This window comes from Aotus nancymaae, unplaced genomic scaffold (genome assembly GCF_030222135.1).
Source record: "Aotus nancymaae isolate 86718 unplaced genomic scaffold, 86718_ANA_hifiasm-v0.15.2.pri h1tg000076l, whole genome shotgun sequence".
Lineage (NCBI taxonomy): Eukaryota > Metazoa > Chordata > Mammalia > Primates > Aotidae > Aotus > Aotus nancymaae.
Genome location: NW_026988491.1, coordinates 25,501,281 through 25,527,540, shown reverse-complemented (window position 1 = coordinate 25,527,540; position 26,260 = coordinate 25,501,281). Strand labels below are relative to the sequence as shown.

The 26,260-nt window shown below is 53.0% G+C and overlaps 1 pseudogene; it reads right to left on the bottom strand.

Moving 5' to 3' along the window:
• Positions 1–8,971: 8,971 nt before the first annotated feature.
• LOC135271296 (rho GTPase-activating protein 22-like) lies at positions 8,972–26,053 on the bottom strand (annotated as a pseudogene).
• Between the last annotated feature and the right edge of the window lie 207 nt (positions 26,054–26,260).

Genomic DNA, 26,260 nt, shown 5'->3' with positions numbered 1-26,260 from the left:
TAGTGCAAAATTCTTTTTGAATGAGATACTTTAGATCGTTGTTAATTGTTAATGTGCAATATTTAAGATTAAAATACATTAGCCTTTTTATATACTTTGAAATGGTATTTGCTTTTGATGATCTAGGGTCATGATTCTCTTTTTCTAACACAACATGGTGCGTTAGATTAGGCAAATCTAATGCACCATGTTGTATTAGAAAATTAATTTGATGAGGCAAATTAAAGTTCAGACTATAACACCTCTTGTAGACAGGAAAGATTGGATTCACAATTTTAGCAGAAATTTGAGAATGAATGTTTTTATATTAATTTGACAATTAGCTTTATTTTCTGCAAGATAGATTATGTCACGGTTGCACTTTCACAGCAGACATGCTTTCAGAAGAGTCTCATATTTTATGTTTGATTTCTGAGAAGGCATCTCTGTTGATACAGATTTTTGGTTAAGTAAGGAAGGAAAAACGTGTCTGACTGTATCATTTGTTTTAAATGCCAGCTGCCGCTTGCCAACCATCAGTTCAATTCAAAGAAAACAAACTCATATTACTTAGCATAAACTAAGATACTTAACAATTATATCCTAAATACAAGGTCTCTTTGTTAAATGTGTGCCCTAGGTTTTAAATTACTACATCTAAATACAATTTTCCTCTTAAATTTATAAAGCTAAATATGTATTGGTTCTTTTTATTTGGGGATCCTTAAAGCATCTTAAACATTTTTTTTTTCCGAGAGAAATTATAAATAACATTTCTATCAGGTAGTACTTGTGTAAAGCCACCTTTCTTCTATAATTTTGGTTTTTCAGTTTTATATATTTAATATACTCTCTGTCTTACTTTCAGACAGTTATTTTGACCAAGATTTTTATTATTCATCCTCATAGATTGAGAAAGCGATGCTAATTCTTTACCCATGTCTTCCTGGTTACTATTCTCTTAGCCTCCAATATATACTGGCCATTTGTAAAACCATTGTGTTGTTGGGCTCACTTAGTTATACTTTATGCAAATAGAGCATCTCAACTCTGTCCTACTGTTTGCTGAACAGTTTTCAGTGTGTCCTGTACCTTTGGCTGCTGATTGTTCTTGGTGTACACTTTTCCAAGTTGGTAAAGGCACAGTGTGTTCATACCAGACTTGCGAAGAGAAACACCAGCCTCTTAAATGAGAAGCCTACACGCAACCCCCTTAACAATCCAGAGAAGCTTGACGGTATGCAAAGAAGCTCTCTTCTCTGCCAGCCTTGTCATTGTTCTGTTCTATGCTAATCTTGCTATGTTGTCTAAAAGATGGAGGGAAGAGGACATCAGTGTCTAATAGTGAAATCAGCAGCGGGAAAGTGAAGCTCTTTCCTTGGTTACAGATAAGACTTGGTTGACACTCTTGGCCAGTATCTGCTACACATATGAAGACTTAACTCTTAGTGTTGCCTAGGCACTAGCCTGCACAACATTTTGAGGTTAAAACATAGTATGTTTTCAAAAATACTGTAGTAGTTTGTGAGTGTTGTTCATTAGTCACACATTAGCTGTAGAGTGGATGCATGAAGCCCCATGACACCAGTAAACTTCTCTTACCAGTAGAAAAACCAAACACCACCATTCTGTCATTAGCAGCCCTCTCAAATGTTACCTCTCCGTATCCTGTTGCATTTTTGTGTGCATTGTGTTTCTACTGATCTCTCTTAGGTTTTTCCGGAATCAAAGGAAACTAATTGTTCCTTACTAGCAAGAAAGATGAAGAGGTAAAGGGCATTGAAGCAGAAATGTATAGTTTGGGGTACGGTTAGAAAACTTGTAAGGAAAACAAAAGTCCTAATTAATTTCAAACTGACTGCTCTTCATTAAGTGCTCTTAAGGAGAGTCTGGTAAGAGTAACACTTTCTGGCCATTTCTGGTTTCGATTCTCTTAGTTACTGAAACTTTTCAGAAACATTACCTGTGGATTAATTTTGCACAATGTTCTATTCTCTCAATGACTTACAAATTAAACTAGGTTTTTATTGAACTACCTCACACTAATTTTCTATGCTTTCCCAAGTAAGCTGTTGCCCTGACTGTTAGATCTTTACTGAGTGTGAATTATAAATGTTACTTTTTAGCCAATGTTGACACAATACCAGTAAGTATGTAAAGTATATACCTTACATCAGTAAGAGACACGTGTAAAATCTTTCACTGTATATCTTGGAAAATTGTGTTAGATGTGCTTGTTGACATTCTTACTGTTTTTGTAAGTAGAAACCTGCTCGTGATATCAGTCCATTCTTTACATTTTACAAAAGGAGTAAATCTTAGTAAATTTTACGAAGAAATAAATTACTTTTGTAGGCCCAATATTTGGTATATTTTTGAGAAGCTGTTAATCTTTTAGCTGAATAATGAAGTTAGACTGAATTAGGTGTCTTCCTGGACTGTGACATCTATTTTCTCATTACAGTTTATCCTGGTCAACAGGGTGTCACACCTGGAAATCTGAGTATGATAACTGACATTTGATTTTCTCCCTCTGCGATGCCATTCCTCCTTCATTCCTCTCCTTCCCCGTGTTCTGTTCCCTCTCCTCTAGACAAAACAAAATGGGGCACTTTGTAGGGAATGCTGAGATCGTTATTGTGGTTTTTCATCATTCATGCCCTAGTCATTAAACATGCACCACTGGAATGTAAACAATGTTATCTAGTTTGTCAATTGGTTATAATATTTTAAATAAAAAAGAAAAAAGTGGTATGAAAGTTATGACATTAAGAGTTTTTTCATTGAAAACAATCTGTTTGTGGTAGTTTTTCTTGGCAATTTTAGGATTGCCCGTGGATTGGGATAAAAGGGGTATTGCTAGGGCTGGTTCTCAGATTTGGATTTTATACAGATTGTGAAGAGCCTAAACTATCACCCTGGTTATCTGGTTGATCTGGTCTTGCATTTTTGGTGTTTGAAATTGCTGGATAAACTTTATCTAAAAAAGAAACTTCGCTTCAATGCCCTTAACCTAGTTCTTGGTAAACAGGTGAGAGAACAACCATCATGACCTCTTGGCAAAAATAAGTACTTAAAATTGGGGTCTGTTTCAAAACAAGCAAGAGATTTTAGCTTTGAGTGTTTCCAGCTTTCCAGCCGCTGTGATGACACCACTCCATCTTGCTCAGTTCTTGCTCCAGATGACCCTTGTACCGTGCTGTCTCTGCCCTCACCTGAACTCACACTGCCCTTCTCTGAGCGGAGAGGAAGAGGCTGCCCTCTAGCGGCCTGTGGCTGCTGAGCTGTTTCATCGCTGTCATAGACACGCCTCCCAGGAGAAACTGGGTGGCAAAAGCAAGTGTCAAGAGTGTTGAGTATAAACTTATTTTTTTCATCTTCACCAGTTGTATAGCAGAGTAATTCATCCTTGTTAATTTAGGTACTTTTTTTTTTAAGTATTGTTCCTAAAAAGATATTAACTTGATGTAAGTGAAGATTGATTTGTAGTGATTTTGTGGTTTTTAGCTGTTATAGGTTATAGACCGGTATTTCTCTGGACTTCATTTGAAACCAAAAGATAATTTCAAATATGCTTTGTAAAGTTTAGGTTTCTGTCTAACATGTACTTTACTAATTTCATTAATTAATGGAAGCATAGGTCTAACACCTGGGCTGGAAGCTGGGAGCAGGAAATAGAAAATGGATGACAGAGCCTTGAAATGGTGCATATGGAGGAACAAGGACCTGGCCACAGGGATTGATTAGAGGAAATGAGAGGGGTTTCACAGAGAAGCTGCATTTTGAGCCTTGGCATAAATAAGGGGAAGGGAAGGCAAGCAGATTTAAGTGAGTGCATGAGCAAACAGTAAGGAATGGCCTGGCTTTGGTGTGGGCACAGGGAGAAATGGAGGAAAGACACATTGTGGTTTGGAATTGAAACAAGCTGAGGATCCGACCTGAAAACATGAGGAATGGTCTGATGTTTTTACCCAGAAGAGTTTGACGGTGATAGGAACCCGTGGTAGTTTGTGAGGAGGAAAAGGAGTATTATGACCCGACCCTTGTTTTAGGGCCGTCACTGCCAAGAGAAGCAAATCCAGTTAGGCTGGAGGTGTGGAGATTGGTGACTGAAGCCCAAGATACCCAGGTGAGAGCCGCAGAAATGAAGGAGAGGGACTCATTTAGATGTATTGCCGTGACACAGGTGAAGTCGCCAAGATTAGGGTTTGGAGCTGGGGGAAGGCTGTGAGCCCTAGCGATTGGGCAGCACACAAGAGATGGTGCAAGGAAAAAAATATGCAATGTGTTTTGCAATTTGTATATCTCAGTTTGAAGTGTCCATGACAGAATGCATGTCAGGTATGGTATCAACTCCCAACTTAACAGGAGTGGGAGGAAGGGAAATATGGGTGTGCTCCCTCACCTGCCTGTAGACCTCTCCAATCTGGTAGTTTCTTTCCTTGTGAGGTCTGTGTCATTTGCTTGTATGGCCCTTGCACCGTATTTGTTAGCATCATTTTGTGGACAGAGGAAGATAGTGGAAAGATTCCTCTTGTATATACCACATGGAAGACGTTAGACCTGGATAGGTGCGAGTGGGGCCTAATTCAAGTGAGTGAGTGGCAAAGCAGGTGGTGAAAAGGACTGGAAAACTTGGTTGGAAATGTAAAGAAGAAATCATGACTGTCTTGAGAGAAGTGAGGGGTAGACTGAGGAGTTTAAAGGGAGAAGTCAAAGGCACATGTATCTTTATGGGACAGGGTCCTGGAAGGGTTGAGATCTACGGGATCATGCAGGTCCAGGTGAGCTTAGTCAAGACAGAATTTAGGTCACCTCGGACAAGTGTCAGTCTGGCTGAGCCATGCCTCTACTGTTACTTGATAGCATCCTGTGTTCTCATCTTCTGATGCCTCACTCTGGGGTCCCCTGGATGGAAGAGGCTGCCCTACTGGAGATAATGCCTGGTGAGAAGGTGTTCCATAAATGGTGGGCTGGGTAAGCTAATCACTAGAGCCTATCTTTTACACCATCTCTGTCCTCTGAAAATGCAATATTCATGGCCCTCAAAGTGTGGCATAAGGACACTGCATGCAACACTGTAATACTACAGTTATGCGGGCATGGACTCTGGTGCCAGATACCCAGATAGCATCCTGCCCTCACTGGCTGCTTCACTGCCCGCAAGTGCCTCAGCTCTGGGGCTGTGCTCTGTCATCTGTCCTGTGGGAAGCCTAATGTCACCTGGCAGTGTTGCTGGGAGGATTCAGCATGTGCATGCAGGGCCAAGGCTGGCGAGCGCTCAGTGAGTGCTGGCTGCCGCGGTCATCCTGACTGGCACCAGAATCAGTTCAGCACCCTGGTGTGCAGGTTCCTCAAGCAGCTGTCCCTCGTGTCTGAATGGAGCTCTGTCTCTAGGCAAACATACTCAGAAGAGTGATGTGAACCAAAGGCTGTGTTTCCATTTGATGTGCTGCAAGGAAAAGATGTTCTAGAACCTGGAGCCGCCTCACTCCCTGGCTCCAGTGTACAGCGGAACCAATGAACCCACGTGCTGACCCTGAGGCTCCCCATCCCTACGGCCACGGCTACTACCACCACCAGGCCTGGGCGCAGGGACGTGCTTTACTCCTCAGCCCCCCGTGGCCCAGATGCTGCCCCTTGTCTCCTTTTACCACACAGGACAGACATTTATCAAAAGCTCACTGAAAGAAGGGAAAGGAAATAATTACAGAAAAATGCGTCTCTACCAGGCATTTTGGTCCAGCTGCTGCCAGTTTTCAAACCTGGTGAGTTTTTTAACCAGCTGTGGGGTGAGTGCAGGGGCTTGGGATTTATGAAACCATTGGGTTGTCTTAAGACCCAATGTCCAGATAGCACAGAGATTTAGCTGTCTTGGAGTGGGGTCATCAAGCCAGCTTGTGGCATGTGGTGGGGCAGGATCCACATCTTGGCAGGTGGGCCCCAGGGCCTTCGCTTGAAAACTGCTGTACTAGCCCAGCGTGGTGGCTCACGTCTGTAATCCCAGCACTTTGGGAGGCTGAGGCGGGTGGATCATGAGATCAGGAGTTTGAGACCAGCCTGGACAAGATGTTGAAACTCCGTCTCTACTAAAAATACAAACAAATTAGCTGGGTGCGGTGGCATGCGCCTGTAATCCCAGCTAGTCAGGAGGCTGAGGCAAAAGAATCGCTTGAACCTGGGAGGCGGGGGTTGCAGTGAGCCGAGATTGCGCCATTGCACTCCAGCCTGGGTGACAGAGTGAGACTCCGTCTCAAAAAAAAAAAAAAAAGAAAAGAAAAGAAAAGAAAACTGCTGTGCTCTACTGCTTGAGCAGCTTTATGGGAATAAAAGCATCTCCTGCTCAAAAGCTCCTGGGACGCCATGTAAGGTAAGCATGTTTGCAGTTTTGTCCGCAACTCTCTCCCTATCCTTTGGGTCATGCTCAGCAGTGTAGAGACATGCTCAAGAGTTTCCATCTTTCAAAAGCTCTCCCTTGCCCCCTTCCACTATTAAAATGGAACTCAATTCATGTGAGTTAATGTAAAGCTTTCAAATACTTGCCTATCTCCTTAGAATAAAAATAGCCTCTCACCAGGGGTGACAGGCCCTGAGTATCTGGCTCCTGCTGGACTTTTCATGACCCCATCCTGTCCTACCAGCTTCTTCACAGACTGCAACACTTTGTGAGGCCCCTGTGCTCAAAGTGTTGCGGGGCTTGCTGTGGGAGTTAGAAGTAGTAACAGTGTGGCTGGTAGAAAAGGACAGCAATCCTGGCATGGGTGGGGGTTCTTAGTAGAGGCAGGAGTACAGAGAGGCAGCAGCAGTGTGTGTCAATGTCACAGCTACTTAGCTGGGAACTCAGGACACCGTGAGAGAACTACTTAAGATATGAGGCGGGCTCTGCAGGGCCCTGGGGTGCTGCATCAAAAGGAGAGGGAGAGAATCCATGAAACCTTGTTGTAACTTGACCCCATTTTTACCCACAGACCAGGGCAACATGGATATATGAGTTCCATTCCAAAATTATTTCAGGAATATGATTCAGTCCTGGTCCATCACTCAAAAGCCAATTAAGACAAGGAATCTTCCTCTTCTCTCTTCCTATTTCTGTTTCTCTCACACACATACCCTTAAAATTGTATTTTAACTTTAAAGAACATGTACATTCATGTTATTCTTTTAATAAAAGCCAACTCTTTTTTGTTATGAGACATTCACAATTTCCAGTATTTCTTTAAAGTCGAACACAAGTTTTACATGTCTCACTCATCCATACTTAATTTGAGAACATTTTTTAGCAGCGTGCTTCTACTGAGTCTGTCTAAAGCATTCCAGGGTTTCAATGAATCAGTTCCCTGCCATTTCATGTTCATAATTCATGGGTCTACTTCATATTAAATGATATCATTACAGTAGCACAGTGGGAATCTATCAGTTTGGGAACAGATTCAGCAAATGTAACTCAATTGAGAGAAGGGGGTAGGGGTGGGGATACTAGAGCCTCCCCCAACCCCGACCAGCCCCGAAGGCCTCAGTCACTCAGTGTGCCTGACAGTCAAGTCAGATGTTTTGCAGACAAGGTGCCTGGTGCTGGTTACCTAGAGATTGGAAAACAGAACTGAGTCACTTCAATTCATTTTGAGATAAGAACTGCGTTTGCAGATCCTACTGGGCCAGCAGGTGGCAGACGTGGCTCAGGCGTTCATGAGCTCCTATCCCTACTGTAAACTCGGCAGGAGCCTGAGCCTTTGCCAGGATTAGTGGCTGAGCCAGACAAGCTTCCTTTCATCATGGGAAACCCATTTCGGTCTCCTCTGCTCCTTTGATAGCCTGGTGGCATTTTCTCTCCAGGTCAAAATCAGAATTCCAGGGCTGGGGCGAGAAAACTCAACAGGGTCATCAGAACGCACCTCTGTACCCACCTGATTTCTCCAAGCCTCAGTTTCTCCTCTAAATACAGAGAATAGGGCCAATTTCCTACTTTGCTGGGTTGCTGTGAGGACTCAAAGTCACCTCGTATTCTCTTCTCTCTACTTGAATAGAGGGGAGGGCAGCATCTCAACCCCAGGGGAAAATCTCATCACCCAGACAGCTGGCTCGCCATGGCAGTAGCTGAGCAAAGACAGACGCCGCTCTCCCCAGCCCCTCCCAAGCTCCAGCACCCAGATCTCGACGCTGCTGAGGGCCCCAGGCAGATGCCTACCTCCTGGTAGCTGCCCGGAGACGGTGGGTAGCTGGCCACACTGTGGGAGCCACCCTGTCTTGCACGGTGGGAAACCAGCATTTCCTGGGAGCACTGAACCCCTGGCATTTGAAGCATCAGCCTGTGTGGGCAAAGTTTATACCTGATTCTAGGGTGGGGCTGGTTGGGCCTGAGTGACGTTTCTAGGGCCTGTGGTCAGAAACTGGGCGCTTTGGTGACCACCACTCCCCGAACAAACCCCTACAGGTTACTTCTGAGGGGCGGCATGGGGCCAGCCACACATCCGGACACCGTGAGGGGAACAGGTGACTGAGTGCAGAGGCACTGCTGCACTGCCTCCTGAAGCACAGCCCGGGAGCTCCAGCCGAGCCGGGCCTGGCCTGGGTGCCCTGTGGATGGGAAAGGCTTTCTGGAGGGATTTGCCCTAACGGTGCCTTCAAGTCTGAGGACGAACTAGAGGAGGAAGGTGAACAGCAGGGAAGGGGGATCTGGAAGGGAGCCATGCAGGGGCCCAGGGTGAGGCGTGGGCACCTGGAGGACCAGGAACAGGTGCTTCCCATGGCCTTAGCTCAGCCCTCCTGCAGGGTAGCCACACTTGCCCACACCTCGTTCAGGCACAGCACTGGCACTGGGCGCCCACTCAGGCTGTGGCCCTGGAGCAGAGCTGGGGCCATGGTGGAAGGCCCAGGGGACCTCCTAAGACAGAAACTAGCTGCAGAGGTCCAGAAGGCTGGGGGCAGGGAGAGTGAGGAAAGGCGTCCTGCCTTCAGTGCCCAGACAAGAGAGCTGAAAGCACAAGGCTGCTGCCCCTTGGGGGCTTCATATCCATTTCAGGATGCCTTTGCTGTTCCACCCACGGGCATGCCTCAGGGTGCTCCCAGCCCTTGGAGAAACAGGAGCAGTCACCTGAGAAGCCCTGTATTGTGTGGCATGAGAAATGAGCCAGGTAGCAAGGCACCATGCTTTGTGAGCACATTTAATAAAGAAAGCTAACTGTTGCCGGCAGCTGCCTGGATCCTGGGTGCCCTCCATTTCTGTGGCCATGAGGGACATTTCCTGGGTAAGGGCTAAGCACTGCTCTTGGTACCGTCCCCTTCTGACCCTCACTGGGAGCTGCACGGTTGGAGCAGCATCTAGATCCCACCTGGTCTGTGTGGGGTCCTGACAGTCCCCACAGGAGTATCAGGATCTCTCTCTCTCCAGCTGGCTCTGGAGCACCTGACCCCTCCGGAGACTCAGAGGCTTCTGACTCCGAGCATGGCTGGAGATCAGCAGATGTGGCACAGAAGTGAGCTCTGCCATTCCTTTTACTTTGGGGCCCTGGCACCTTTTGCCCCAACAGTCAAGTTTCCTAGGGTAGAAAAAAACTCCTCCATCTCCTTCTGCAATAGTTGGTTCCTCCTCTCTGCGTCCTCCCGCGCCCGCTCAGAGTTCCGCAGCTTTATTTCCAGCATGATGTACTTTTTCTTTTCCTGGTCCAGTTCTTCTTCTAACCGGGACATTCGTTTTCTCAGGTCCGCACTCCCTTCTTCCATTCTGAAAAGTCAAGGAGAGACGCTGTTTGAGACTCTGTGGGCTGGGTTCACTGTCACAGGGGTGTAGCCCTGCTTGTGCTCACTGTGGGGTGAGGGGGGCTCAGGCTAGGCCATGGCAGTGGAGGACACCGCAGCTCAGTGGGGGAGGATACCCCAACTCATCTGCTCCTCACAAGAACCCCAGTATTTCACCTGTGAGCAAACTGCCCCCTTCCATAGCTCCCTTAGGCCTGTGATCCTGAAATCACCATGAGGACCCATGCCTTCAGAGCCTCCCTGAGTCCGCATTTGCCCCTCCAGTGCAGTATGGGATGGCCTGCCAGCTGGCCAGAACAGCACGCCCTGCACGGGGAGGGTTGGGACTTAGGCTGTCCCCTAGCCTTTGCTCCTGTGCTGCGGCCTCCCCTCCCACAGCTCCCTGCAGCTCCCACACCGTCCCCACAGTCCATCCACACGTGGCAACCCACAGGAGATCCTGCAGGGTGGTCACTTCCATTCCTGCTCACCCATCACGTTCAGCTCAAGCGCCCCCTCCACGATGCTGCTTCCTGTGGTCCTTCCCAGCAGGTCACAGTGGTGCATCTCTGCGCCACCAGAGCCAATACCACACACATCCATGCAGGTTCACCCTGCAGTGTGCAAGGTTGGCACAGGTATCTGTTTGACCAGATGACCAGCTTATGTCTGTCCAAAGGGACACCTGAGCCCAGCCCCTGAGAACACATGCTGGAGTTTAGGGCCCAGCCTGGTGACCACTGAGCCACATGGCTGTGGGAAGGACACAGGCACACTGAAATGCAGAAGGTGACCGCTCCTCAGAGCACCAGTAACCATGGACTGAAAGGCACCAGGGACCCAGCCTGGCGGCTGGTACACGGTGCATGAGAAACAAATACAGATTCCCCGCCCCACCAGAATGAGGCCTCCATCCTCATCACTTAGCTGGAAGCATGGCCTGAGCCCTCCCCGCCAGGAGCACAGGCAGCTGTCAGAGAGAAGTCCCCTTCCTCCCCACTGCTTCTTCTGGTCTCAGGCCTGAAGCCCTCCTCTTCCTTCTCTGCCAGGCTCAAGCCTTCAGGCCCCAATTACACACTGATGACTCTGAACCATTTCTTCAGCATCTCCAACTCAAAGGGTCAGAACTGAGCTCCTGACCCTCATCTCCAGACCACTCTCTCGTAGCCCTGGTGCACTCTCTTGGTGAACGCCTTCCTCCAGCTGCTCAGCTGAATGATGATATCCTCCCCTAAGCCTATTATTTTTCTGGGCCCCATATCTGATCAGTTAGCAAAGCCTTTTGGCTCTACCTTCAAAATATGCTCAGCACCTGGCCGCTTCCCCCACCTCCACCGGTTGCCCCTCAGGGCCATGCACCCCACAGATCAGGCCTGGACCCCCACGCCTCCTAATTGGTCTGTTCTGTCCTTGTCCCCTGGCAAGCTCTGCTCGGCATGGCACCCAGGTGCACCTGTCAAAGTGCCCAAAGTGCCAAGACCATCAGCTTCTCACTTCATTCTCATCTCAGGAAAAACCAAAGCATTGCCCAGGCCAAAAGACCCCGCCCATTGGCCCACCTCACACACCTCCAGTTCCCAGCCCCTGACTCTTCCCCGCTTGTCTGGGTCTTGGGTTCAGTGCTGGCTGCAGCTCTGGGGTCTCCTCCTCCAACCCTCTACCCTGAGGCTCCTCTCCACTCCCCTCCACATTGCTCTATGTTCTCCTCCTTCATCTCCCTTTTAACACAACTTGCATTTTTCGAAATGTAGCATGCCTATCAGGTCTTTGTCTCCCTGCAACCCAAATAAGAATGCAGGCAGAAATTTTGATCAGTTTTGGCCACAGCTGTGGCCACCTGCACAGCATCTGGTACTTCACAGACAACCGACTCTCTTTTGGGAATGCATGAAGGAAGGTGACTCCCCAGAAGGGCCCTGGGGAAGGGATCCGACTGGGGTCCTCAGAGTCAGGACAAAGGCCAGCCTCACTCCACCTCCCGATGGCTCCATACATGCAGACAACAGGATGCACATTCCCAGTCCCCTGCTGGACGGGACAGGTGCTGATGCCCTTACCTGCCTTTCTGTGCTCAGAGACCCTCCTCACTCTAGACCCTCCCTCTAACCAAGAGAACAGCCCAGACCACTTTGCTATCGAGGACAGTCACTGCACAAGGGCTATCACTGCTGTCCCTCTGCCTCTGGGAACCTCATCTTACCTCCAGCCCAGCAGGCAGGAGTTAATGCAAGCAGCAAAGGCTCCTGAGTGCTCCCATCCACTGTGAGTCACTTAACACTCAGGACAAACAGGCGCGGTCACACCGGGGCCCAGAGATCCTGCCGGGGACACTCAGCCAATCCCTGGTGGAGCTGGGACTAGAACCCAGGCAGTCTGACCCAGAGTCCAACAGTCCTGCATCTCCCTTGAGAAACCACACCTTGGAGCAGGCCAGAAGAGCTCCAGGCACTCTGCACACGACAGGTGCAGCTGGTGCAGCCCAGCCTTCTGCATGGGAAGAGTTCCCACGTGCCCTGTAGTTTGGCCTGTGAGCTCATCCAAAGCAGTCAGCATCTTCCACTATATTTCTGGAGGCCCGTGGGTTTTACTGATGCTATTTTCTTTCTCGGCTCCATCCTATGGGTCCTTCCAGCCCTGACTCAGGCACTGCCTGCTGTGACCTCCCCCATGGCAGAGGCCTCTGCGCTCAAGGTCCCTCTCCCATATCTTCCTGTTGCAGACACAGTGCCTGTACATGCCTGGCACTCTCCAGCACCCAGGGGACAGCTGTCAGCAGAGCAAAAGGGCAAGGGCTGTCATTGCAGCTCCCAGTAGAAATCACAGGCTCAGTGGGCAGCAGGACTGCCTCCCACCTCCATCCACTGCCTCTGATGGAAAAAGGAAGCCCCTGCTAGTGTGTGGGACCCAGGTGTACAGGTCAACCAGCTAACAGGGACCTGCAGCCCGACGGGCCAAGAAATCTGAGATGCTGAGGGAAGCCCCCAGCGCTGAGAACCCGGCCTCCAAGAGCTGAGGTTCCTCACTGCAGAGGGGAACCCCAGTCATCATGGGAGGCAGGAACTCCACCCCTTTATGAATGAGCTTGCAAGCCTCAGGGTGCAGCATAACAATCCCGTGACCAGGGCAGGCACAAGGGCTTGGTTTAGCAGGGAAATTGGATTCTGATCCCATCCAGGAAGGGGTCTTCACTTCCCGCCTAGCTGGCCTGGGGCCTGGGCACTTTCCAGGGCCCAGCATCCAGGCTATGGGCCCCTGTACTGGGACACAACTGGGACCTGCATCCAGGGGCCACCTCTCCCTGGCTGCAGACTGCACACCGACTCTGCTCCCACCTCTGCAGCAAAGTTCCCCTGGCTGGGCGGGCATTCCCACTCGCGTGAAATCAGCAGGTCTCCACAGCGCTGACTGCGTGCCAAGCTGACTGCATGCCAAGCCTGCCAGCCCCAGGGCTTTCCCAGAGCTAGGATTCCCCTCTCTGAGGCTGGCTTCCAGGGCCAGCGGCTGGGAGGTCAGGGGCTGACGCCCACGTGCCAAGAACACAGCTCTCCGGCAGGCTCCACCCGGTCAGAAGAAGCTCCACGTGGCAGCAAGTTACCTTTTCACACTCCTCTCGTACTCAGTCCGCTGGCAGCACAGCTCGGCCCTGAGCTCTGCGATCAGCCCCTGCAGGGCCTCGGAGCGGCGCGCATGCTCCCGAGTGGGGCTGCCCGGCTCGCTGTTGCTGGCACCCGTCCCCGCCTCGTCCAGGCTGTGGCCCAGGTCCAGGGACTTGGGGTCCTTGCTGCTGCTGGGGAGTGGAGAGGGCTCCAGGGCCCATTCGGTGTGCAAGGAGCTGCGGGAGGAGTCGCTGGCGCGGCAGGCCGTGCAGCTGCTGAGCGAGCCCCCCGCCGACGACTCGCTGGACGAGGCCCCCGACCACGTCATGCTGGCCACGCTGGGCGTGCCAGGAACCAGGCCCGCAGGGGGCACATTGTCGTAGGTGGAGAGTCTCTGCACAGAGCCCGAGTCCTTGAGCCGGTCTCCCGACGAGGCTCGGCGGTGGCCGCGCAGGGAGGACGGCCCGTTCATGAGCCAGTTCCCGCCAGAGGAGATGATGGGCACCTCCAGGGACGAGCCGCCCCCCTTCGGGCTTCCGGACCGGGACCCTGGCTGCTGGAATGAGGACTTCCAACTGGGCAGGGTCTGTACCTTCTTCCCAGGGCTGCACCGGCTCCCCGGCCCCGTGGGGGCGGTTCTGGAGAGCACCACCACGGCCGCCCCATCCAGGGAAGAGGTCCTGTGCGTGGGCAGGCCGGGGCCACCGGGCTCTCCCTGGCTGTCCCTGGTGACCTCCTCGGAGCCCCACCCCACTGCGCACTGCTGGCCTCCGCGCGGGGAGGTGGGCCCTTCCGGGGTGGGCGCCGTGAAGAGCTGGCTGTGTTTGCGGATGAGGACGGTCATCAGGTGCTGGATGAGGGAAGTGCCTGCGGGAAGAGAGGCGGAGAGAGGCCTTGCTGCCAGCGGCCCGGCCCAGGGTCGCTCTGCCAGTCATGGGGAAGCTGCAGCTTTGTGGGAGCTCGTCCTGTTCCCAGAGCCAGGCTGCCCCTCAAAGGAGCCTTCATCCGCCCAGAGGAAAGGACCACGCACCCTCCAACTCCAGGCAGGACAGCAGGATGGGGCTACAGAACCACCTTCCTCAGGCACAGTGCTGCAAGCAGGGAGGAAACACTGCCCGCGCCCACGCCCTCCAGCTGGGGTGGGGTGAGGGGGCAGGGCCCAGGGCTTCAGGATGAGCAGGTGGCAGGTTGGAACTGGAAACTGGGAGTCGAGATGCCAGAGCTCTCTCGGCTGCCCCATGTTACCACTCCCGCCCCCGGGCCCCCATACTGCTGACAACCGCCATGCCTGAATGTCCACACTCTGGGAGCACAGGGCTCTGGGACAGGGAATAGAGCCTTTCCCGTGTGGGGCACACATACCATTGCACACACAGTATACCCACCCACCCCCAAAAATCCCTCCCCCAACAATCACACATACGGTGCACCCCACCCACCCCCAAAGTCACACACACACATACAATTGCACAAACAATGCACCCACCCAGCCTCCCCAAATGCCCCAACACACAATCACACATACAATGCCTACTCCCCAAAATCCCACACACACATACACAACACACCCTCCCTAGCCTCCCCAAAGTGCACCCTGCCCACCGCCTAGAATCCCACACACATAGAATCTCTCACACACACAATCCCGCATCTCTAGGCCAAGGCCCCTGCGATGCAGCCCCCAGTCCTGGGGACTCAGTTCTTGTGGTGGTGGGGTGGGGGCCTGCAGTGGAGGTGGGCAGTGCAGGAAGGACCATAGTATCTACCCAGCTGCCTCATTCCCTCCCAACACCCTCACCACAAAGACCAGATGCTAGGAGGTCCCCTGGGTGGGAGGAATGGCTGAGTGCCAGGGTGGACTCTCCCATTGAAGTTGACTAGGAATCCTGGAAGAAGTCAAGGAAAGAATTCTGAGGCCAAGAACTTAGGTGATGCAGGAATTCCATGAAGCAGGCAGGGCAGGCCTCCCCCTTGAGCATCTATTACCACCAAGCAGGGGAGAGCTTGTGTTTTCCTGGCCTGGTGGGGTCCTAGGGTGGGAGACCCAGCCAGGGCAGGCCAAAGACAGGACTTAGTAAAAGCACCCCATCATGTCCTTGGACATGGGATAGGGGCCAGAACAGCCTCAGCTGTGAGCTTCCTGTCTGAACAGCACGTCTCTCTGCATCCTCCACAGGGGACAGTGTTCCATGGGCCCTATGAGGTGTGCTCTCTTTTCCATGGCAGCCTACCTCTGTGCCCTTTGCTAAGTCTAGCTGACTGGCCTCTGGTGAGTGTCCTCACCTCTCCTGGCCTCAGTTTCCTCATCTGTAAAGTTGGGGCCGATTACCACATCCCAGGCTGGTTGTAAAGCGTGAAATGAGGAGATGCCAACAAAGCACTTAGTAGAAGCTTACTGAAAGCAGCTGCTGTTGCTGCTATTTTTAATCACTTATTGTTACTTATCACAGAGAAATTCTCCAGGGTTTGCAAAGCCGACATCTAGGAACCTATGACAATTGCGTGATTATAAAAGGAAAGCAAACATGTCTGTATGTGTTCAAGTGCAAGAATGCTGGCCTGTCCCATCCCTCCAGCCTCTTCTATCCACAGAAACCCCTGGCCATTCTAATTATACCCGGTGACCTGCTGCTGCAAAATTCCTTTTTGTCTTACAGCTGGACCTTATGAGGGTGGCGGGGTGAGGTCTGCAGAGGCTCCTGCCAAGTCCCCAGAGATGGAGATGTGCTGTCTGAGCCACCCCTCCTGCTGGCCTGGCCCTGGGCTGACCTGGTTCCAAGGACTTGCCCCAGACCAAGATGAGCCCAGACCCAGCAGCACCCAGGGACACCAGGTACACCTCCCCCTTACCTTCCATGATGGTTATTGGGTCCTCAACCTGTGGCTGCAGAATGTTAGGTCCAAAGACGGTCGCCAGGTTCTGGACACTCATCTTGTTGACATTTGAGTACGCTTGAACTTCATCCAGAAACCTGCAAAGTAAGGAAGCAGCAGTCATCAAAGAAGCAAGTTCTGACGCCCAGTCTCCTGGGAGCAGCCGGGACGCCCCGCCCCACCCCTGCTGAGCCTTGCTACCTGCAGGCTTTTGCCCACTGGGTGCAGCCTGCCTCTCTGCCAGGCTCGATAAGGGCAGGTTTCCCCCGGGGCCCGAGAGGGCCATCAGAAGCAAAGGTCACTGGGACAAGGGCCCACCGCTATTTGTGTGGAAGGAGGACACATGACTCTCCACACTGCAGTGGGTGCAGATTCTGGGAAGTCCCAGACCCTAGTCAGCACCAGCCCTACATGCCCCTTCTCAGGGTCCAGGATAGGGATACATGAAGGGTTGGGGTCAAGAGGCAGATGGCTGGGGGAACAGGATGGTGAGAGGCACCCAGGAGGGACAGAGGGTATGTCCCTTCTGGAATTATCTACCCAGGACTGTTTAAAACCACCTGCTCAGGGTCTGCGCTTTTCCACTCCCTGCTGCATCCACACTAGGTGTGGCTCTGCAGCGGGGGTGGGGGAGGGCCCCCCCAACAAGGAAGAGTTGTGTGTCTCACAGTGGGGTTGGGGGATGATCGCAGAGCCAGTGCAGGAAAGCCTGGTTCCCTCCTGCCACGCCACTTACTTGCAGATGTATCTGAGCAGGTTGTAATTGGCCTGAGGAAGGTTGCTCACTTGTTTAGCCAACTCCAGAGTGCCCTTAGGAATGAAGAACAGAATTTCAAACAAACACCAGGAATGAGGCCCTGGGCCTTCTCTGACTTCGAGGAGGTGTAAGCAAGGAGAAGGGAGGTGGGGGCTACGGTGACCCAGCCCCAGTGAACCAGAGGGCTCCACCACCTCCCCCTCCCCTCAAGGAGTGGCCAGGGCCCAGCTGTGACCTCCTGGGAAGCTAACTTGCTTCCAAGGAGCTGGTGTGAGGGGTGAGCCTATGCTGGCCGCTGTGGAGGAATGTCAGGGCCAGCACTCAGCTCACTTATCAAGACACAAATATTTGCCAGATAATGAGCCCTCATCCCCCACATGGCCTCGGGGAGGTGAACAGTCCTTAGCTGGCCCTGAGCCACCTGGGGCTGCAGACTAGCACCTGCAGGGGCGGGGACAGGGGGGCTGGCCCATCTGTCTTGGGAGCTAGTTCAAATTCTTTTGGGAAGGAAACGAGACATAAATAAAAGATCTCCCTGTTTCTGAGCCCATGACAGGCCTGAGTGGCCTGAGTGTGGGGAGTGTGAGCGGCCAGAGCTGGGCACCCCGGGACCTGGGCAGCATACAGGTATGGCTCCAGACAGACAGCAGGATGCCCTGGCCCCTCCCCAACCCAAGCAGGATGCTCCAGGCCCCCACCACACCCCCCACACAAAGCAGGCCTCCACAGGATCCATGGACCATGAAAATTCATGAAAATTAGAGTCTGTGTCCTGACTCTACAGGCTGCCACCCAGCCAGCCCATCTCCCAGGACCTATCCCTAGGAGCCACTGACCTCCCCCTCGTCCTTGGTGAGCAGCTGGGCGCAGCTGAGGAAGTCCTCGTACCTGGCGAAGGGGACCACGGGCTCGGGGAGCTCCCGCAGGTACAGCTTCAGCAGGGAGGCCACCGTGTGCACGTCTGTTGTGCTGGGGAGTTGGGGGGAAGAAGAGGACAGGTGTGTGAGGCCTGAGATGGCAGGAAATCTCAGGAGTGACTGGCACCCCCTCGTTGCCAAGGGGCAGCCTCGGTCTCAGGTGCATGCTTAGGCACACTGAGGCTGCATCTGCGGTCAGCTGCCCTGGTGAAGGAAAGGCCCATGCTCCTTCTGGGAGCAGTAGATAGAGCTGGGGGAGGGGCAACTAAGGATCCATGGCCAGGAGTTCCAGCTCAGGGACAACCCACCATGCCCAGACACCCATTCAGAACCCCTGAGTTTCATGTCTGTGTCAGTCCGTCCAGGACCTGCTCCTGTCCTGCATAGACTGCATGGGACTCCAGGGGCTGCAAAGCCACAGGGCCCTGCAAAGCACAGCTGCTCCACCCTAGCAGCTGCCCTGGACCAGAGGAATCAAGTGTGATGTAGGTCAGGTTGCACAGGGGAGGGCCTTGGGACACAGGCTGGGGGCCCCTTCTACAGGCCTGGTGGCCATCCCAAGGTCTCCTGCAGGACGATGTGGGAGCCTGGGAGCCGCCAGCTCTCCAGTAGGAATAGCTGTCTCGCAGGCCCTCTGTAGGTGCTGCCAGCCCCAGCCCAAGCTTGCCCACCCTGCTGTACTTGACCTTGGCTGGAGTGGGCGGAGCTGCATCAAAGCTCCCACCAAGCAGGGCTGCTGGCTTCTTGTCAGGGAGCAGTTATCCAGGGACCAACAGCAGGAGCAGGTCAGAGGTCAGGCCCTTTCCTCTCTTCCTGTCCACAATGGGGACACCTAGCCTTCTAAGCTCATTACCCCCTCTCCAGTGCCCCAAGAGTCCACTCCAGGCCTCAGTCTCCTGCTCTGGCTCGGAGGTGCCAAGGCTGAAGTAGACCAGCTGTGGGTGGTGGTGGCACTAGGCCTGGCACAGTCCTTTCCTGGGTCCCATGTGGGGTCTGCAGTCGAGGTCCTATACAAGAGCCTTGGTATCTCCTCAGAGCTTGCATTCCAAGCAGTATACAGGCCCCAGGTAGTTCATCTACTTGCCTAGGGCCCTGGACTTAAGCCCTGGACTGTATTTCCAGCAGGAAAGATGAGCCCAGGGCCAGGAGACTGTGGCTGTGCCTTTATGCTATCACCTGGCCCTGGCTGAATCCCAGGCTGGGCTCACTCAGATAAGTGCCTTCTGGCCCTCATATTTGGAATTCTGGTGTTCCATGTGTCCATATGCATCCCAAATACACCTGGGGCCCCTCGTTGCCTGAGGCTCAGTGGCTCTTGGTCTGGCTGGGTCCGGGCAGCCCCCACTCCACCCCTGCTTCCCTCTCCAGCCAGGCTTGCTGCTGCCACATGCTCGGTGGCCTTCTCCCGGGCCACGTTCCTGGCCAACTGCCCTGGGTACCCAGGCTTGAGCCCAGCAGCCCCTTCTCCACTGGGGCCCCATGCCTTCAATGGCAGCCTGAGTAGAGCAAGAGAGATTGGGGGAGGGTCAGGAGGCAGGGAAGTGTGGCTGGGAGCCAGCCCACGTCTTCCCCTTTTCTGCAACTGGAGGGATGGGAGAACTTCTGCCCTGGGCAAGTGGAGAGGCTGCCCCTCCTCTGCAGACCTCCCGAGTTGCATCCCTGCCCCGCAAGGTCTTGCTGTTCAGCCCTGTCCAGCCTCCCATCCGATCATCACCACTCTTACTTCCTTTCCATGCCCCTCCCTCCCTCCCCTCTTCCTCCTTCCCCATTGCAGTACTTTTAACAGCTGTTTCCAGGCCTTTTCTTGAGACTTTTCCGTAAACTGCTGTCCCCTTCCCTCCTCTAACAAGCACCCAAGGAGAACTCTGCACAGCCTGTGGCCCTGTGGGTGCCCCCGCACAGCCTGCGGCCCTCCCAGCACGCATTGACACTACTGCAGGCAGAGGTGGGGGTTGTGAGGCAGAGAGGGCAGCAGTTGGTCAGCAGATGAAGTGCGTGCCCTGGGGGCAAACTGGTCCTGGTGGTCAGGGCAGCCCGCACTGAGGCAACCCTCCATCTGCAGGTTCCTCATCACCTCTCCCTTCTCAGGGACCCCCTCCTGCCCACATTTAACACCAGCATCCATCCAGAAAGGATAGCAGCTGAGGGTGTTAGAAGAGCCTGGCAGCCAGGAGTCCATGCAGCCCCAGGCTCCGGCACAGAGGAGGCTGTCCTCAGCACTCAGCAGCAGGTGGCAGCCTGTGAGACGGACAGCCCAGTGTGCAGGAAGGGACAGGTATGGGGCAGGGAAGGGACAGGTATGGGGCAGCTCCAGGCACTGAGGCTTCCAGGCCTGGTAAAGCTTTAACGGGAGACAAGCCCAGGACCTGGGGCTAAAGGGTACCTTCTTATAGAGATGAGCAGGAAAGTGAGGAGGGGGCTTTGTGGAGAAGGTGCAGGATAGAAGCCAACACCCCAGTAAGCAGGCAGGCTATGGCCTGGGGGAGGGAGCTCCCTCCCAAGAGCCTCTGTCGGAAGTGGGTGAGGAGGGGCTCCTCTGTTGGGGGTGGGTGGGAAGGGGGCCCTCTGCCAGAGAGGTGGGGGCAGGGAGGGGGTCCTCCAGCTGGGGGACGTGGTGGGGAGGGGCCCTCCGTGGGTACAGATGCAGAGCCAGAGGAGCTGCCATGGTAATGGCAGAAAGCAGGAAGGATGGCCTCAGATACCCAAGGAGGAGTCTCTAAAGGGAGAGGGACCCAAAGCCCAGGGCCACCATGGCAGTATGGGGTCACGCAGAGATGGGGGTGGAGCAACAAGGCTAACATGTCCACCATGGAGATGGCCCTCCAGAGACAATTCCAGAAACAGCATAGAAGCAGACAGAGAGGGAGAAGGCAGACAGAGAGGACCTCCAAGACACAGGGAAGGCTGCCCCAGGCTGCTGGGAGGCTGAGTCAGGTCTGCGTGGAACACACCCTGCGGCACCAGCTACCTTTCCAGGGGAATTCAGCAGACAGGCCAAGTGGGGAAAGGAGGCTGAGCACGCCAGGAATCACACCTTGGGAGAGCAGGTGTGCCCAGATGGAAACCCGGCAGGGTGGGTGAGGCTCGGATGGCCTACGCCACTCCAGGGAGCCCCAGCAGAGTTTGAGTAGGGGAGTGTCGAGGTCTGCAGAAGCCCCTCAGGTAGCATCAGGCACTAGGGCAGCAGAGCATCTGATCCTGGAGAGCTTCCAAAAGTCCCGGTTCCCAGGCTCTACCCAGGTGACATTATTTGAAGCAATCTCCAACCCTAATACTAGGCCACATAAGACAGGATGGAAGAGGCCTGGCTGGCAGAGGTTCAGAATGGACCACAAGCTCACTGAACTCAGCATTGGGATGGAGCTTCATAAAGCTCTGGATGAAGGATCCCCCGTACCTCCCTGGGCAGAGCATCTCTGGGGAACAGTGGTCAGTCCTCTCCATCTAAGGAGAGGAGCTGACACCTCCCCTGGTCGCAGTGACGGGCCTGGGAAGAAGATGAGGGGCTGAGTGTTCTGTCCCCAGAGGAGAAGCCCTGGGAGGCCAGGGCTGCCTGTGGGTCCTGGGGCAGATCCAAGAAGACACGGTGGAAGCCCGTGGAGGGTAGGTTTTCTTGATGCAGGAAGAACTCTATGAAAAACTGCCCCATGATGGGTGGGCGCACTGTCAGGGGAAACAGAGTCCCCAAACAGTCCTGAGCTGGGGGATAGTTGACTCCATCCAGGGTGATCCAGGGCCTGGGTAAGCCCCCATGATGGGTAGGATGGACATGGTCCCAGGGCAGGTGCAGAAGACTTGCTCCCCTGTCCCTGGAACCCAAGAGGAAGGAAGCCGAGCTGCTACGCCATCTTGCCACCAACGGAGCCTGGCGGTAGGTCAACGGAGGAAGCATGGCCAAGAGACAGATCCTGAGAGGGGACCCCTGGCTGGCAGAGTGAGGGTGTGCCCTACACTCTGCCACTGGGAGGGCTGGCCCACCATCCAGTCACCAGCCCACCCCTGCCACTAGAGCTGGTGTCCTGGGCAGGAGCCCCTGCAGGAGGAATGAACAAGTGGCTCTACATCACCCCTGATCATGAGCTCACCTGTCAAACAGTGGCTTCTCCCCACAGTCGAAGGAATCCTGCAGGTCCCTCACCAGGTTGGCCTGGCCCGGCATGCGGAACAGCCCCTCCTCAGTGAGCCCGCGCTCCCGGATGAAGTCCACACACTGCTCCACCAGCAGGGGTGCCAGGCGGGGGCCATACTTCCGCTCGTGGTGGACTGTGTCCTCCAGGCGCTACCCAAAGATCCCTGAGCACAGAGAGGAGCTAGTCACACCCTCCACCACCCAGCTCAGTGGTTCGTGCTTGGGACGATGGAGGGCAGGTGCACTGTTAGGGCTAAAAGTGGCTCCTCCCCAGGAAACAAATTAGACACTGGGAGGACGCACACCAGAAGGCTGGGCCCTGGGCTGCCTGTGGACAGACAGCAGGAGGGAGCAGTGGGCTGGTGGCGTGACCTGGCCCCTGGAGCTTGCGCAAGCCAGGAGCAAATGGCCCTCAGGGAGCTGCATTATGCATGTCATTGATTGGTTTTGCACCATTCCAAATGAGAAGCCATCCAATGTCCATCAACAGCAGAACCAGTATATCTCCTGTATTCTGTTCTTACCATGGAACACTGTGCAGCAATGAGAATAAATGAGGCACAGCTCACCGGACAAGACAGACACAGTAATACGAAAACCACAGTCATCACTCAGCATCAATCATCATCAGGAAAACACAAATCCAAACCACTATCTGATCCCACCTCAGTAGGACGGCTACTGTCAAAAGAACAGATAGTCACAAGTGTTGGCGAGGAGGTGGAGAAACCCTTCCTTGTGCACTGCTGGAAGGATGATGAGATGGCAGTTGCTGTGGAAAACAGTATGGCAGTTCCTCAAAAAATTAAAACTAGAATCACCAGTAATCCCTCCCCTGGGTATATACCTAAAATAATTAAAAGTAAGGTCTCAAAGAGATACTTGCACACTCAGGTTCACAGCGGCATTATTCACAGTAGCTGAAACACAGAAGCAAGCCATGTGTCTGTCAGTGAATACATGGAGAAGCAAGACATGGTATTTGCATACAGTGGAAACTGATTCGGCCTTAAAAAGGAGGGAAATTCAGACACATGCTACGACATGGGTGGACCTGGAGAACATCATGTGTAAATCATTCACAAAAGGACAAATACTGTGTGATTTCTCTTACATGTGGAGCCTGGAGTAGTCAAATTCACAGAGACAGAAAGTAGAATGGCGGCTAAAGGGGCTGGGGGCAGGGGAGATGGAAGTTAGAATTGAATGGGCAGAGTCTCAGCTTTGCAAGATGGAAAGTGTTCTGGAGATGGAGAGTGCTGGTGGCTGCACAATAATTTGAATGAACATAATGCTGCTGAACTGTGAGTTTTAAAAATGATGAAGTTAGGATGTTTTATGTTAGGTGTATTTTATGAAAATTTAAAAAAATTAGAAAACAAAAAACATCATCAGAAACAAAAGAAGCCAAACCCCAGAGTGCACACTGCATGACTCCATTTATGTAAAGTTAAAGATAGGCCAGACTCATCTGTGCTATTAGGCCAGGACACGGTTACCTTGGTGGGTCAGTGACTGGAAGGGGCTCAAAGGCTTCTGGGGTTGTGGTAACGCTGTGTCTCCCCCGGCACGGTTTACCCAGTTATGTCCCACTTGAGAAAGTTCACTGAACTGTATACTTATGACTTGTATACTTTTCTGCATGCTACTCTTAAATAACATTAGCAAAAAGAAAGAAAAGAAATCAGAGAGAGAATGATCTAAAATGATACATGACAAGACACCAGATGAGGAATAGAGGGAGAGGGGAAGGAGGCAGAGAACTTCAGAGAAAATCTATGAAAGCTAAATTTGTCACTAGCCTAAGAGGTTCCTGGCAGCCCAGGCAAAGAAAGGAAGGAGTTGAGAGCCATAAAGCTGTCTATACCATGGTACAGTAACAGGAGAAACAGACTTCTGCCAGCCTCTAAGCTTTCAAGCTGAGTTCTTGACTCTTTGGAGTGCCTGACATTATTCACACCCCCTGTGCAGAGACCTTCCCAACAGGGCGGCTTGTGGGCTGTTCCAGGGGCAAGATGCCAAAGCTCCATGTCCAGGCATGGGACTTCCCAGGGACGTGGGCACTGAGCCAGCTAAAAGTGGGGCTCTATTTGTCCTACTTAGCTCCCCAACACAGGGGCTATTTTGGAATAAGATACATCAGTCCCTGATACAGTGCCTGGCACAGAGCAGGACACAGTAAATGCTCCTCCTCACCCTGCTTGACCCAAAAACTAAGTGTATAAAACCTGAAAGGTAAAGACTCTTCCTTTGAGAAAACATGCCCACGTGGGCTGCACCTGCTGGATGCCAGCAATGCTTTAGCGAGAAGTGTGTGCGCGCATGTGTGCATGTAGTGTGGGTTTGTATGTGCACATGTGTGCATATGCGCTGGGTGTGGGCTTGCAAATGTATGTGCATATGTATGCATGTGGGCTTGTGTGTGCACGAGCATGCACAGGTGGGGGGGCGTGTGAGAGTGAGGAGAGTGCCAATGTAGCTACACACGGTGCTGTGCTGCCAGGTGCTGTTCCGAGCATTTTACACCCATCAGCACATTTAATCCTTCCCATCTTGCTAACTCAGGGACTGTCACTACCACTGTAACCATCGTCATCATTATCTTGACTTTTGCCTGTTCAGCTTGTGGGGTGTTTGAACTGAGAGGCATGGGGGCTTAAGAATGTACACAAGTTCACTCAGCATACACGACAGGGACAAGCTTCCAACCCAGGCAGTCTGGCTCCAGGTACAGAGAATGCACTTGGTCACGTGACTGCTTGGCACCCATGCTGGTCCGGAGATACCTATGTGAGGCATCCCCCAACTCAGCACCAGCCGTTCCTGAGAATGTGGGTCCTGTGGAGGGACAACAGGCAGAGGTCACAATACTAACACGAAGGGAAAGCTGCTGCCGCCTGGGACCCGGTGGGCGAGACCAGTCGCCCCTGACCATAAGTGGGGCCCAAGGGGCCATTCATGAGCCTTGAGCACAGGGGGTGACCCTGCTGCAAGCTTGGCCTGCTAGCTGCCTGGGGCACCTCTGAGAAGCCAGTCTGAGGAGGCTCTGGGGCTCACCACTGACAGTGTCCTGGCCTTTCCACCAGCCCAAGTGTGGCCTGGGCTGGTCCAGGGACACTGAGCCCCTGCTCTCCCTCACCTCAGTCAGGGCTCAACAACTGATGCCCAACAATGGGCCACATAGGTCCACAGATGTGCCTGTGTAGCTCGTATGATGTTTGAACCATTTTTAAATTAGTTATTTACAATCAAGAGATTTTATACATAAATCTGGATTCCCAGCTTCTCTTAAAAAATCCGGACGTGGTGACACCAGGCCTGAGTTCCATAAAAGCAACAGTTGCAGAGCGCAGTGGCATCTGTGATAGCGCACACACGGCCAGTTCTCCGCAGTCCCCACCATCCCCTATCACTTCCAACCTAGCCCATTCTCCACTCATGTGGTCTTGCCAGGTATTCGTTCAGCTCTTCTGCTTTGACCTCTAGGGCACAGACTTGCCCCAAGGACACTGGGGCCAGGATAAGTAGGAAAGGTAGCAATGGGAAGTCACACCTTTTGGGACCAGAGGCCTCTGCTGGGACCTCAAATGGGCAGGCAGAGGGCACCGGGGAGGAAATGCCCACAGGCATACAGTCCCGTGAGGGGAGGGGCTGGCCTGGCAGTGCACCTGGTGCCTGCTGCCTGCCTCCTGCCTCCATCCGCACACACACACACGTCACCTTTTCTCCAGCTCTGCCCACTGCTTGAGTGGCATGAATCCGTCTGCCTTCGTGGGGCTGGAGTGGGCGGGGCCTTCTCCCTAGTACCGCTTTCCTCTTTAGTCTGGGCAAATTTCTTACTAGCCCTCAGAAGAAAACTCAGAAGTCCTCCTATGTGAGCTGCCCCAGACCCTCCCTTCACCTTTCCCTCCACTGTCACAGCCCTGACTGCCGCTACTCCAGACAGCATGAGGACACTCCCCCCTGCCGGGTTGCTGGCCTGCTCAGGGTCACATGCTGGGCTTGCAGCAGAGGCCAAAGAGAACCAGTGAAGGAGGGGACCACACTCTCCAGGGCCGCCTCCCATCCCGACTCACAGCTTTCAGCTCCACCCTCAGCTCACAGCTGACTGAAGGCCACAGTCAAGGAAGATACTCCAGGGAAAAATTCCAAAATTCTCTCTGGAGGCCTGTGGAGCATGGGTAATTCCACCTAGCCATCTCTTGACTCCAGCCCTGCCTGCTGTCCCATCTCCTGCCCCTAGGACCCCTGCTGTTGGTCTGTTTATCCACCT